The sequence below is a fragment of the Haplochromis burtoni genome, unplaced genomic scaffold (genome assembly GCF_018398535.1).
Source record: "Haplochromis burtoni strain Fernald_Lab_line unplaced genomic scaffold, NCSU_Asbu1 Contig_191, whole genome shotgun sequence".
Classification (NCBI taxonomy): domain Eukaryota; kingdom Metazoa; phylum Chordata; class Actinopteri; order Cichliformes; family Cichlidae; genus Haplochromis; species Haplochromis burtoni.
In genome coordinates, this window is record NW_024582552.1 from 933,880 (window position 1) to 949,127 (window position 15,248).

Consider the following 15,248-nt stretch of genomic DNA (forward strand, 5'->3'; position numbering starts at 1 on the left):
AACCCTGAAAAAACAAACAAACAAAACTTCAGATGATAAAATAGATACCACCACAACAACTTCATCCAAGGCTCTTGTTGATGGATCCCTCCTCCTTGGATATTTTGTATTGCTGAGACGGATTTTTATTTTTTCGTTTCAAATTTGTATAAATCTTTATTTAGAAAATGTCACCGTCAACCAATGAGATTGATGTAAGCTGAAAGTTCCGGGTGTGTCGACAGTCACATGTATCCCGATCCTTTTCACATTCATCATTAATCTTCACCATTAACCACCTTGTATTAATTTACACAGCTTTAATATTCATACGAACCTCCAGTGAGTCAGAACTACACCTACGACCTGCTGCTGTAATAACTCTTGACGGTCGTTGACACGTTTCCTTTCAAAGGCTACTCGGGGAGATGTAATTCATCTGTCTTGCCACCAGATGCCGCTACAGGCTTGCTCATCTTTATAACCATAAACTAAAAAAACCAAAAAACGTCTCTCACTGTCATGGCCAAATCTGTCAAAAATATGCCCGATAAAAGTCCCCCTATAAGACTCAATGTAACTACCGGAAATCATGGACAGTTAGATACGTTTACATCTAACTTCTTAAATTACGACTTGGGCTAAATATATCTTTCAATCAAGCATAAATGGAGGTTGTGTCTCTTCTATAACTCTACAGTATAATTTCATGCTGGAAATCACAATGATTATGATCCCGCTGGAGATATGGGTGGAGTTAGACATGCTGAGGCCCAGATTTATACACAACTTGGAAAGTCGGGGAAGAGTAAACCGTTGTACAGCACCTATTCTTAGCCTGCTTGATCTCAAACCCACACTCTAATCTCGACTTCAGATCTAAATTCTCAAAAATAAATAAGGCGAACTTTTCCCAGATCAGCTCGATTTGGCAGATCTTCTTATGCAGGACGAAAATGATCGAGGGGTTGTGTGCGTCCGAGTGGGACAGTTCAGAAAAAAGTAATAGTTAAAAAAGTACTTACACCTGACACCATTAATTTACAGACTATTATGGCTCCCTGCTTTACAGAATTTACAGGGTGCTAAACGCCGCTAATCATGTCGTCACGTGGTTATTTCCCATAAGGTATTACAAAAAAATGAGAAACACCTCTTCAGTGGACATGACCACTTGGTATTGTGGGAGGAGCGATCAGAAGAGGATCAGTGTGGGCTCACCTCCACTGTGTGCGCCACGGACCAGGTTAAGGATTTGGGTTACGTTTAGGTTGTCTCTGTGTACTATTTCTAAAGTGGGACGTTGTGGAGCTGTGGAAAACGCGGACATTTATTGCGGGGGCTCAGAGAGCGAGTGCGTGTCTGTGGTTGGAAACCTGCTGCTGATCGTCACTGTGCGCTCTTAACCAAGGTGGGGATCTTTACGAGTCCGACGGTAAGAAAAAGACGGGAAAGGCCAGCTCGGCAGGCAACACTTGGCAGTGGTAGTTTGACTTGTATGTTAAGTTTTGCTTGCTTGTTTTTACAGCTCCAGACTCTGTGACTAACATGTGCGGGTGGGTAGGCGGGTGGAAGGGTTGGGTATCTCCAAACTGCGGGGTGTTTTCTGTTGGGTTTACCGGGGGGAGATACCCAGGATCACGGCGACAAGTTTGCATCCCTGTGACGTTAGAGAAGTGAAAACCTAAACTCTGTTTAGCCTCGTTTCCTCTTTGACTACTTCTGCCCGACCGTAGAAAACAAAGTAGACCCACCCTATGTCTAATCTTAGTTCTGTACACCAATAAAAAACAGCCAATGCTTCATAAAAATGTTCGCGGATCTGGTTACATAATAACGCAGAATCTTCAGGACGAGACAAATTTTGTATCCACGTGCTGCTGCTGTTATTGTCATTGTTATAAACTTTATGTTATGCTCTCTATCGCCTTTCAGCCTGCTCTTTTCTGAGCTTTGAACTCAGGTATCCACTCCCAGGCAGGACGCAGTGTGCGGGTGTTGAGTTACCTGCAAACATCATGAATTTTTCATGTGTGTCATTCCTGTGCAGGTATCCTATTCTACCCGCTAAATCACTGTTTTGTTTTTTTTTGGAGGGTTTTCCACAATCAGATGATGCAAACTGCGCTTCTGAGCGTCGATTTAGGCAATGAACAGATGGCGGTCATGAGTTACTACAACCTCTGTAGTTTATTAGTTGACGTTTTATCTCAAGGTAGAGGTCACCATATTTTAGTGCAGCATATCAAATCATTAATAAATATTTGAAACAACGTGACAGCGAGACTAGATCTCTTGATATGAGCTTTAAGGGATTCACTACAACTTTCAACCAAAGTCATGGTTTTCTCACCTGTGTGTTGAAATGTTTTGGATCAGAGGTCGGCAGCCTTTAGGCTACTACCAAAGAAGACATTTTTTTAAAGGAATTTATGACGGGACAAAATGCATGGAGCTGCAAAACAGCCGATTATGCATGTTTAATCCCATAAACCCCACTAATACGTATAAATGGAAAGCTGTGCTTGTGCAAATTAAAATGAGCTTATAGTCACTGAAAACAATTAAACAGCTGTCAAAAAAAATTGTAGATAAAAGACAAAATCATTTATTTTCAGTATGCGAACTGCTTAATCGACTGCTACAGTATACAAGTACATTTTCTCCCTAAGTGTTGTGTGCGTGTGAACATAAGGCACTTAAAAGATATAAATCTGTTTGTGCACTTGGTGTTTTAGGCAATCCTGTTATCAATGGTTCACTTTTTATCACTTCAGATCTGACAAATTGAGGTCACTCACGCGTCCCTCGCACAGTAAACCGTGTTATCACGTGACTGAAATGCCAGCTTGGGTTATGTGATTTCTGGCAAACTGCTTGATCTTTATTTTAGGACCAGTGTCCTCTTCAGATGTCTGCATGTCATTGTCAGATGTGGCTACTGTGGTGGCTGAACTGGTCTTCAATGGATCCAGTTTAAAGGCATCCCAGCACACAAGCAGTGACCTAAAACCACACTCTGGTCACAGCTGGACTTCTGTGCATGGATGGCATTTAAGCACATCAGGGCTTCTCTGCAGAATCGTCTCTTTAGAGATATTCAGTGAGAACTGTTCATTTAAATACAAAAACAAAAACTGGATGGAGCCACTGTGATGTCAGCTGGCGATGAAGCCTTGTGCTGAGCATTTTGGATGCTGCAATCTTGCCTTTTTGAAACCAGACATCATGAGTCGGGTGTGGATCTGAGTAGGAAACAGAGGAGCTCATACCGTAGTGATTTGTCAATCACAAGATGGTCCCACTGGATGGTTTTGCAAATTTTGAAGGAGGGCATAGACTTTGTATTTTTAACAGTATTTTCCTATGTAATGTTGAAACTACACTTCTTTGTTCTTATATTAAAATACATAAGGGACTCGATACGTTGTTAAACTTCTTTACGCTGGAAGAAAGGGGAGTTTTACTGGTCCGGCACACATGCAGCCCACAGAGGTCAAAGTGGGCTGCACGTGTGACGTAATGTAAAATGAGTTTGACCTGGCTGGTCTGCCGTATTTGCTCAGGCTTCTTTTTAAAATGCCTCAACTGCAGAGGATGTAAAAATGTGAGGTTGTTATGGCGTCAGGTAATTTTAAAGTTTAGCAGAACTTCTGTAATTCGAGGCAGTTTTACAGACTCTCTTGTTTAACGCAGTCTACTGTCTGTTGTTTATAAGTGCTTATGAGCTGTGGTGGGCCTGCCTCCTACTTTCTCTCTCTCTCATCTCTCACATCATTTTAAGCTGGAGTAGATTAAACATGCAGCAAGAGTGCAAGTGAAGTTTAAACCTTATGAAGAGTTGAGAGCAGTTTCTGAGGCATGAGAGGAACGTACAGTTAATCAGTCATCTGTACGATTACTGCTGATGTTCAGAGGGGGAGCTCAAGCAGTCCAACAACGTGTTTGGCTAAGATCAATGCTCAGACCTGCTTCCAGGGCCTTTACACACACAGGATCTACTGCAGCATGCTAGACACTGAAAGCTGGTCATGCTGATGTGATTTACATGCACAGCTTCAGGTCACAAGTTTTTTGATTTGCTTTACCTTACTTATTTGTGCCTATCTGTTGTTACTCGGTCTGAAAATACTTGACAAGACATAAAGCTGTGAGAAATCTAAACACATCAGTAGGTGATTCTGTGTGTTTTCCCACTTTGCCCTCCATAAACAAGCCAGCTCAGTTGTCCCGTGGTTGGGATTAGCTCCACCTTCCCCTCTTGTGTCTCGTGACCCCGAGAGGTGACAAATATACTAAACTGACCAGCAATGGCAGCAGTTAATCTGAGCTTGTTTTTGTTTGGAAGTTGGGTGAGGGTGTTAGTTTGTCATGAATGGAAATGCAACATATAGAGTACAATAGAGAGCTAAATTAACGGTTTAAGCGCATGTAATAAGATGCTGGGCAGGAGGTTTAGGTTGGGATAACTTGGCTGTAAATGCTTCCTTAGGTTTTAAATTGAGCGTTTTCATTTTCACTTCATTTTCAACTCCCTCTTAGTCTGATGCATCCTCATCATAAAACTGACTTCTATTACTTCAATTATGATCATTGTTGGTAACTTATGCAGTATGGTCCCGTTTGTTTGCTAGGCCTAATTCTACTGAGAGAACTCCAACAGACTCTGTAGTGTCGTGACTGCTGTGAAATGAATACACTGTCACTCAATCTGGTTGAACCACTTATGTTGTCCTACAATGAACTGGAAGAAGGTTGTTTTTTTTTTCTTTTTTTTTTCTATCAAGTCAGCAGTTTGTACTCTGATAACATGAAGAGTTATTGTGCAGGTGTAGAGGCTAGTATTTACTACTCTGATAAACAGTTCCCAGGGTATACTGTCTTGTTTTGCATCTGTTTTGCTTTGAAAATTATGTACAAAAAAAAAAAATTGTATAGGACGAGTGCTCGGGTGCTTTAAGGCCAATGTTTTTTTTTTTTCTTTGACTGAATGTGTTTGTAAGGAAAAGAAAAGTGAAGCGTACAAGACTGAAAATTAAAAAGAAAAGTTCTGCTGCTAGCTGTGAATTATTTATTTATTTGCATAAGCTCCTTTTTTTAATTTTTACAAGAACTTTTCATCTTCTTGGTTAATTATGTCAGTTTGGTGCTGTAGCTCTCTCTCGTCTATCTGATAAACATCTCTGAACTTCACAAGAAGCCTCGTATCTTCTTCCTTCTTCCATCCCACATGCAAACATGTCTGCTTTATCAGCAAGGGAGATGCGATGCAAACGAGCTCCAGAGGAAGCAGGAGGAGAGCAGAGATAGGATATACCCACACAATATGCCCTGTTATCGCTGACAGTCGCCTATTGTAGCGTGAGGACAGGCTAAAGTCTCCCCTGCCAATATGAATGAAGGAATGATGTCACCGGCACACATGCAATGCGGTAATTTAACTTGTGAAGATCAGAGGAAGGGCGGGGGAGGAAGGTAGAGAGGACATGTTTTCTGTACCATTTTTATAAATTTGGGACCTTTAATTACACAGGCTATATAAAAACCAGTCCATTTACCGTTCTGTGAAGAGAACTAACAGAATAGGCAAAAATTCTCATAAACAAAGCTTAAATAATTAAAGGTACACAATTAAACTGCTAATGTGAAATAAGGATACTGTTAGGAAACACTTCCAGAACCTCGTAAGTAAGCTAGCAAATGCTAACACTGAGATTTATAATTGCGATTTATGTGTTGGCTAAAAATTTTTTATTAGATTTTATTTAATTTTTTTCTACAGAGTCCAATACAATATTGTCAGACTTTTATCTGTAAGAGTTTTTGAGTGTAACTCATAGAATATGATACTATCAAGTCTACATGATTGTATCATATTGCTCTATTGTTATTGTTTCCCTCAGTAACAATGGTATCGCAGTGTAGCAAGACTCAAGTATGCATCATCGTCTACAACAAATCACAGCGTTTGTTCAAAAGAAGCAGAAATAAAATTCTCATTAAAAAAAAAAAAAAGAAGAAGCAAAAAGCAGAATGAAATATCTACTGGTTGCCCTGTGGACTAGCTGAGTCCCATTATGTCATTTAAAGTAATTATAATATTTGTGTAAATCTAATGAATTAGCACCCCAATTTTGAATTGTTAATCGGGATCATTAAAAAATCATTTGTTTGCATGTTTTGATAAACATTTTAAGATGTATTGAAGTTAGGTAAAGGATGACCGCATTCAGGTAAAGGATGACTTCATGCTTCATATCAGCAGCAGGAACTTATCTACCTCTGATGTAAAAAGCTTTTTCAAGCTTTATCGCTTAAGAGTAGACTAAGAGAGTCACAAGACATTGGATAACGTTGATTAAAAGTTGGTTTCTGTGTGTTCTGGTCAGTCTCTCTTAGTTTTATCCCCTTTGTATAATGAACTAGGTTATTTTAAGTGGCATATTTTTTTTTCTTCTTTCAGGCTTTATGTATTGCCTTTTAAAACTGATTTTTTTTCTTCTTCTTTTCCTCTCCTCCTTTTCCTTCCTTCAAGCTAAACTGAGAATCTGCCTTTGAGCACGTTGATGAATCATTTTGCATATAATGGCAAATCGAGCCATTAGCCGTTGTGTGCATGTGAAAATCAACAGGCATGGAGCGAAGTTATCTGCTTACATAAGCTAGTTACCGTCATTACTGAACACATAGTGGCCTAAGAAAAAGCATTTCAGTGAATGAAGCAACATATACATGATATAAAAATGTTTTTGTTTGAAGAAAGGTAGCTTTTTGCAAAAGTGTTAGCGTGCTATCTGTCTACTTTTCTCAATAGTTTCTAAGCACTGTTCATTTTAGTCAAAGGAAGAGAAGTATTATTTGGATAGGGAACTCTTTTACTGCAATATAGTACTGCTACAAGTACTATATTATACTATATTAAATTAACATTTAGAAAAACTGTAGAGTGGAATGTTGCAGCTAAGCTAATTTAGCATTAGCAAATGCTAAATGAATCACATCTGGCCTGTAGTGTTTACATCTGACAGAATTCACACACATGTAATTTTAGGGGTGAAATATTTGTGCACTAATCACCTAATCATGTTGAAATTTCGTTTTGGCTGGTTAGATATTTTCACAGAAATGTTTTTGCTGCTCGTTAGATATTTTATACCTTTGTTATGTGCTGATTTCAAAATGAGGTATTATTGGGTGGTTTGAGATGCTACTTGTGCCTTAACCTCTGTTAAAGTTAAGCTAGTTACAGCTGCTGCTTTCACTTTTTATTTTTTTGTCGAACAACGACTGAAATGAACATAAAAAAATGTAATAATATTATTAATAATATGTAATTTAAGCTTTACTTTAGTATGACACCTGTAAACATGATGAACTGGCACAGTGGTCAGCATCTGCATAAAAACAATGGCTTTTCTTCCTCCCTGCTGTGCTGCTGATTGAATTAGTGAGGAGTATTAACACTCAGACCAGACACTACATTACCCTTCAGCGGTTTCACCTACAGCTCTAAATATTTCAGCAGCTGCTATCACTTTAATGGGCCTGTTGGTCTCTGGGTTGCTATGGTTGCTGCGAGTTTCTTCTCTTTAAACAGCACCTTTAAGTTGATGGAAACATTGAAACTCTCCTTTGAATGCTGCACCTTTTAATAAAAGGTAGGTTTAGAAAAGAAGCATAATAAGTTGTATTTTTTTTTTTCATGCTCAGCTGATCAAAGCTCCTGTTTAGCGAGAAATATGATCGTTACGCTGAGTTAAAGGTGTGTCCTGCCCTTCAGGTATTTGCACAGGACACACCTTTGTGTATGAAACCTTCTGGGATTGCAGTCGGCTGACAATGCCGAAACCAGATCAGAAAAGAAGAAATGACAAAAGGCCTAGAGGTGAACATTTCTTTCATTTTTACATCATGTTTGATCCTATCTGTTCCCATCAGTCCGTGTCTTTATTTCACTTTGATTCATCAGAAACTGATCTCTTTTTGGTGTTTACCTTTGGAGTGCTGCTCTTTAAGCTTTAGAAATTATGGATGTCTAGTGTGCCGCTGTGTCGTGATAATAAGTAATTACTTAAACTTGTGCAACCATTTGCAGCTGGCACTGTGACAGAGGTGTGATGCAATGCTGTTGCTAAAATGGGATCTTGAATGTTTTCTAATAACATGTTTGTAATGATGCACTGATTCTTATGTTGATGTAGAGGACATGAATTTGCAGCAGGCCCTAAATGCTGCCAGGACCATTTTTAGAAATGATGCACAGCAAGTGTAAAGTAACCCCGCAGAGCTTTGAGTAATGGTGCACTGTATCTGTGAAATTGGTGGGGGGTGGGGGGGGGGAGCAACAGGGCCATTTATGTTGGCTTTGTCACAGCTTTGGATTTAATTTTTTCATTTTCAGTTTTTAATTGAGCATTTTTAATTCAGTGTGGGTGTTAGTTTTCAGTGTGTTGAACATCTAGGATCTGCAGCAAGAAATACAGACGACCACTAGGATATGAAACTGAGCAAAAGTCTGGAGCCACCACCACCCTCATCCAACGTTTTATTCTGCATTTCAGGGTCCCGGGCAGCTGAAGCCCATCCCAGTGTCATAGAGCTAAGGTACAACCTGGACAGGGTGCCAGTCGGTCGCAGAGTTAACACAGACATGGACAACCATTCACATCTACGTTCAATTTAGAATCACTAATTTACCAAACTGTGGGACGAAGGTGGAGTACCCAGAGAGAACCCACGCAGACATGGGGAGAACATACAAACGCCACACAGAAAGACCAAGACAGTTTTTTTGATTAATCCAGATATGCTTTTACTCCACTGATAGTGTGTTTGGAATCTTTGCCTACTGAAAAATGAACCCTTTGCCAATTGGATGGTACCAATGGTGGATCAAAATCTGATCCCCAGTACGGAGAACTGTTTTTTCTAGAGAACCACTTCCCAGTAGTTCAATTCCTTGGAATTGTTAGTCTGCTTGTTTATATCCGTCCTGCTTATTGATTCCGGTCGCACTTGCGCTACAATCAGCTGATTTCAGTTTGTGTGCTGGAAGAGGTAAATGGTGGCACAGTCTGCAACGTGGATATGAATGAGAGCACTTTGGCAACGTGCAAACTGCATCCAGAACAGAAACAATCTTATTATGCTGCTAACACAACTTCGGCACAACTTTAAGCTAGCCAAGAATTTAGAGTGATGATAAAACTTAGTGAATGCTGATCTCAACCCAGCAGCCAAACCCTGAACTTCATCTGGTGACAAAGTCAGTGATGAGCAGTCAGGCTGCAGCCTCCATATCTGCCTGTTCATGTTTCTAAAATAGACTCACTGTGGCGATCGCTTTGAAGTCTCTTTGTGTGTTTTTTCATCTTTGCTTTGTGCTGTTGGTTTCGTGTTCATACCTAAATACTAAGGGAAAGATCATATGAATTACTTTTTCTGGGAGTAATTAAGCAACGTACTGCATTACTTTAAATGTAATTAGTGGGTAAATAACTCCAAAAAGCACAAAGATTTGACCACGCAATTAAATTGCACGAATGTAATGTCTTTGATGTGCTGCTTAGCGATGGTAGGCACTCCCAAAGCAGAGCCAATGGGATTGGAATTGCTGAAATGCAGTCCCAACCATGACACAGCCTCCACTGTGTTTTATAGATGGCTGTAGACACTCTTCGCTGTACCTCTCTCGTGACCACCTCTGTATATAATGGTGTAGATTTGATGCGAAAAATCCATTTGGATTCATTAATAGAGAACACCTGCTATCACTGATTCTCAGTGCAGTTCTTGTGTAATTGGCATACCTGCCTTTTCTCCCTGTTCATCTCTCAGGTTCTGTGTCAGGTCTTTGCTGGATGTTTTACAGTTTCTTTCTTAAGGATATGAATTTGACATGCTGTCCATGTGCTGTAGGGTTTTTTTCTCTTGTTGTTCATCTTCTACTTTTCCAGCCCAGTCATTGGTATTTTTAAAGATTCAGCTAAAGAAAGGGGAACGAATCATACTTTCCTGCGGCAGGCTGCTAGTAGCAAAGTACCTAAAGCTACAATTTAAAGTTGGCTCTTTGCTGAGATGTCTGTTATGCTCAGACACAGCGCTAATTATGCCTAAATAGTTCATAGATCAGTGTTAACGGGCATAAAAAAATACCTAAGCAAAAAATAACAAAAATTCCTCTGTGGTGTGGTCAGGTACAGGGACTAGACTGAAATACAATCTTCGAAAGACCTTCAAAAAGCCCAGAGTCCCATTGCTCAAGAGCACTTTAAAAAGTGACCAAGATGTCTGGCTCCTTTGAAGCAAAGTATAAAAGAAAAATGAGGGGTGGCTCAAAAATTTTGCACAGGGCTGTAGGGAAAAAGAAGGTAGCATCCCAGTCTTTCTGTCTTATTATGTTTGTGACTGTGATGTGGAAGCAACAAATATGTGTAATTATCAAATTACTGTAATTGGATAGTTGCTGGAGAAACTCTTTCAGAAGCAGCTCACAGATTCACACAGACAAAAGATGTTTTCAGCAGCCTGTATTTTAAACCTTTTCATGACTCTACTGTATTTCAGGTTATTTTGAGCAAGTAGAGCAGTGACTTATGGGTAAGAGTGGTCTGTCTCTCTTTGTGCGACAGCAGGTACTGTAAATGAGACCTGTAAATGTAGGTCATGATTTTCCATAACAGGCCTAGAACTGGATTTCTTCAAAAAGCACATTTTAATTCTTAGAAATAAGTGGCTTTGTTCTCATGCTGTGTCGGACGCTCGTTGGATTGTTGGGGTATTAGTTGAGTAGAAAGCGCTGGGGCATAGTCTCCTTTCTGTTGCTGGGCCCAAATCCTGACCTATTTGGCTATTAATAGGTCAAGAAACCTGCTGTACTGAATGGAGATTTGAGAGGTAGTTGTTGCAGGTGTATTGTTGTCTAGGAGCAGCTAATCACTGCTTGAGCTAATCTTGAAAATTGTACCCCCTGACAAAAGAACAAGTGATTCTGAAACGGGAGCTTTTGATATTATCCTGTGTATCAAAAACTGATGGTTGTTTCGACATGGAAACCTGGAGGAAATACAGCTGAAAATTCAGTTGAGAGGCAGTGATGCTGACACACGAGTGAACCTGGCAGTGTGATGTGGACCAGACGGCATTGCAGGAAGGCGAGACGATAGACAGGGTGCAGAAAAAATGTAAACAAACTAATCCAGAAATCCTAACAAACAATGTATAATACAATACTTTAATCTCTAAAATAATCCCATGCTCATACAGGTATTTTTTTTTTCCTATTGTAGGATCAGTTTGTTAACATTAATCTGCTCTTAGACTTAAACTCTTACAGTTAAGTTAGGTGATATATCTAAAGAGTCAGCTGTTACATGACTCATTTTTTCATATAAAAAGAGCTTGGGAGGGTTACTGATCTTATAGAGAATTTAAAAAAGTGAAGGAAATTACTTACTGGTTTACTTTCAGCTGTTTAGCTGATATCCACTTGTGAAACTGGATGGGATGAGAAAGGTGTGGATCTGACTGAGAGATTGAGTGGCAGTGCATATCCCTGATTTATCTTCTTTAGATAGATAGTTACATTTATGTCCCATGACGTGAGTATACGCCGCATGCAGTAAAACAATCAGTTCAAGATAAGACATTAGCACGCAATATACACACTTTCACTCTCCTTGCATAGTAACGTTGGTAAAAATTATTTGAATAGTAATTGTGTTGCTCATGTTCAGAAATGTGATGGTTTGAAGAATAAAAGATACTTTGGACCTTTTTTGTGTACAAGGGTGACAACAGTGCAGTGCAGATGGTAGTCGTTTAAGGGAGGAGGCAAGTGGATGCCTTACAACAGTGTCAAATTGAGAAAATGAACTTCATGCTGTACTAAAGGAAACTTGATAGCAGAGTCGAGAACAAAACCTCTGCTGGAACATATTTATTGAGATCGCTGATGAGGGAGCCTTGGGTCAACCTGAGAAGCTGCCCCCTGCTGGTCATTTGAAAACAATGCCGGTTTGCCCATTGGCTTCATTTTTCAGGGCCACTTTGTATACAGTCTGTTGGATAGCCTGATGTTGCTTCACTATATTGTGTCCCATGGTTATCTATTCTTGTCTATTTATCTCAAATTGTGGCCAGACTACTTTTACACTACCTCAAATATATTTCTAAATATATATTACTGTTTAATGGATATACTGGACAAAGTGCGTTGACTATGGAGTTGCCAGGTAGAAGAAAAGGAGGAAGACCACGCAGAAGATCCATGGATGGAGTGAAGAAGGACATGCAGGTGGTGTGTGTTAAAGAGATGGTTCGCTGTGTTGGCCCCTAAAAGGAGCAGCTGAAAGCAGAAGAATCGACTACACTGACATGTGTTATAAGTCAGAATCCACCATGTGTTGCCCAGCCCACTCAGCTGATTCACTTGTTTTAAATGAATCATTTTGTGTAACAAAGATTTATGCCCGCACCTTCACCCTCACTTAAAATGGAATTAATCCCTCTTGATCTTTTCAGGAGGTGTGATTACACAGCACTGTTATCACACCAGTTATAAATGATTAAATCATAGCAACCATTCTTGATTCAACTTCTACAGTCAGCACCTCGCGCCTGTTTGACCAAGCTGCCAACCCGCGTCCTAATATCTGCTGTTAGGCCATAAATAGGAAAACGAAGGCAAATTTGGAGCAGCTGTGAGCTGCATGTAGTTTAATAATTAATCACAAGGCTGGCAATTCAATTTGTAAGCACCTCCTGTCCACAGGTTGAAGAGCTCTGAACAAAACTGCTCCCCGTGTTATTCTTATGTAGGCATGTTATGTGGCTTTAAACAGAGTGCAGATGGACAGTTTGTATAATGTACTGCTGGGATTGAGCCAAAGATGAGTCAACAAACGCTTGGATTGGTGCTTTTCTAAGAACTTGTGCATGTACCACACACACACGCACACACCTGTCTCCGTCCGACTGTTGCTGTATACACGACGTCACGCTTTAGGAAAGTCTTGCCCACTTTCCAAGAAAGACACATTTCTGAATTGCATCTGCTCAGAATTTCAACGTGGATTGAAGGCAGCGTGCAGCTTTTGTGGTTTGTGTTACAGTGTACACAACTACAAGTTGCACCCTGAGACTTTTAAGGCTGCTGTCTCAAGTGACATGTTTTACATGATGGGCCATGCTGGTGCCAGAGAGGGCAGCTGGCCTCTTGCAGCTCAGGACGGCTGCTGTGCAGTGTCACATCACAAACTGGAAAGGACAATCGTGTTATTCTTCTGTGAATTATGAATCTTATAGGAATATTAAGTGCTGCCATACAGTATACGTAATCTTAGTCTTCTTGTGTGCACTGCTGGAATTTGTACTTGTATGTCCTCATTTTTCTGTAGACTTTCACTCAGCTTGTTTTTTTTTTCCTTTTCACTCCCTCCCACTTCTGCTTTTCCTTCCCTTCTCTTCCCTCGCTCCCTCCCTGTAACCACCTCCTCTTCATCTCCATCCAACTGGTGCTCGGAGCAGCTTACTCATGTCCAGTCACTTCCCACCATGCCTCGCCTCTCACACAGGCGCTTCCTGCTCCTCTCTGGACATATTTTCATATTTCTCTCTGTCTCTCTTTTTGTTTTTTTGTTTTTTTTGTGCAACAGGAGCAGAATGAGGTCCTTGTCTGCTTAGCGACCTGTGCCAGTTGAAGATGATTCACGTGAGGTAAGAAATCCTGCCAGCACGCTCGCTCCACGCTGCTTTCACATTCCTTCTTGAGAATCTAACCGGCCTGCAGTCACTCGTAACTGAAAGCAGATGGCTGAAAAGTTTTGCCTGGCAAAGTGAGCCTAACGTGTATGGGTGGCGGAGATGTTTCTGTGTGGTATTGGGGCAAAGTGACGGGTGGGCGGGGGTGGTGAGCTGTGATTCGTCAGGAGATGTGTTTAGGGGCTGGGGACTAGAAGCCGTAAATTGGGGCCCCATGTTGTGCAGCTGCTGTGTGTTTTACAGTTGGTCCCCTGTGGTGACGGTTTCCATATTGGCCTCCGTATTGCGACTGCCTGACTTGGTCCCATCATTGTGTTAGTATTCACAGACAAACGCACTTTGTCATGTCATTGTGTAGTGCTGGAAAGTTTGCTTGTAGCCAGGCTAGTGGTTGGGTTGTAGGGGTGGCTCTGTCAGTCTGCTGGTTCGTATTGAAGTATCTTAACAACCTGTATGTTTTCCCTTTAATGAATCCTAAAGATCTCCCAACACAACTTGTCAACTCAAGTGGACACATATCAGCTCAACAGGTAAAACATCAAGCCTTAATAGTGGCTCACTGGCTTTGGGACTTTATCTTTAATATAAAACATTAAAACTGTTCTAGTTTTTAATGTTTAACAAAACATTAAGGCAGATCTACAGTTTTAAAAAACAAATCTGAGCTCCCATGAGCTGCTGGGCTTCTCATACACAGGTAAAAAGCCTGTCGCATTTATGTTAATAGTTAAGTAATGCTATTGCTGTTGATATATATTAAGTATAATTAGTTTATCCAGGTTCATCCGGAACTGATTTCTAGTTGAAAGTACTCTCCACGGCTTGGGCTGTGGACCTTTTGTTTGATTGTTGGTATCTGTCGGCACACACAGGAAAGGGATCCGTATTACATCCTGATGTTCTTTCTTGTGAAGCAAAGGCCTGCACAGTACCTGGAAGCGTGTCACAGGGAACTGTGTAGCAGGGAACTCGTATTGTTTTGGTTATATGGCAGCTCACATGTTTCTGTTTCGAAAAGCCCTACTCTCATTCTGTTCAGTTTTGGCTGTATGAATCTTTCCATGAGCATGCTTTCCAAGGGAAACAACAAACTAGTTCCTTTCTTACGGGGGAAAAAGATTGAGTCTCTTCCAGATTTTTTATGGTGCCAGTGTGAGTGTTGGAACTGCTGTGCGAAGCTGCCCTCAGGCTAAAATAATATATGTTCTTCATCCAAACAAGCGGTGTGAAGAGTGCTTTCATACATTTTGTAATATTTCTGATCCAGAAGTAAAAGCGGGACATGCAATTAATCACATGTGATCTACAGAACTAACATTGTCCTGTATTTTATTTAAATCTTTTTACCCTCCTTGATCCCCACACTCAGCCATAGCAGACACACCCAATTGCTGCTCGCCTTCTGATGTCACAAAATATTTCTGTAATGAGAGTGATGTCCGGGGGCCTGCAGGAATCCAATGGGCGTATGATATATTCCAAAAGCGATTTGACAGCTCTGTGTGAAG

The 15,248-nt window shown here is 40.5% G+C and overlaps 1 protein-coding gene across 7 annotated transcripts in view; it reads left to right on the top strand.

Annotated features, from left to right (window-relative positions):
* Window positions 1–1,157: 1,157 nt before the first annotated feature.
* The window catches only part of fhip1aa (FHF complex subunit HOOK interacting protein 1Aa), a 28,500-nt gene continuing 14,409 nt past the window's right edge, over window positions 1,158–15,248 (top strand). Inside the window, exons 1-3 of one of the 7 annotated variants that reach the window (XM_014337697.1) lie at window positions 1,159–1,414; window positions 13,635–13,695; window positions 14,221–14,270. The gene's annotated coding sequence lies outside the window, so the exon portion shown is untranslated. Of the gene's footprint in view, window positions 1,476–13,634; window positions 13,696–14,220; window positions 14,271–15,248 lie in introns of all 7 variants that reach the window. The other 6 variants (XM_042225989.1, XM_014337696.2, XM_042225985.1 and 3 more) reach the window with 6 other exon arrangements.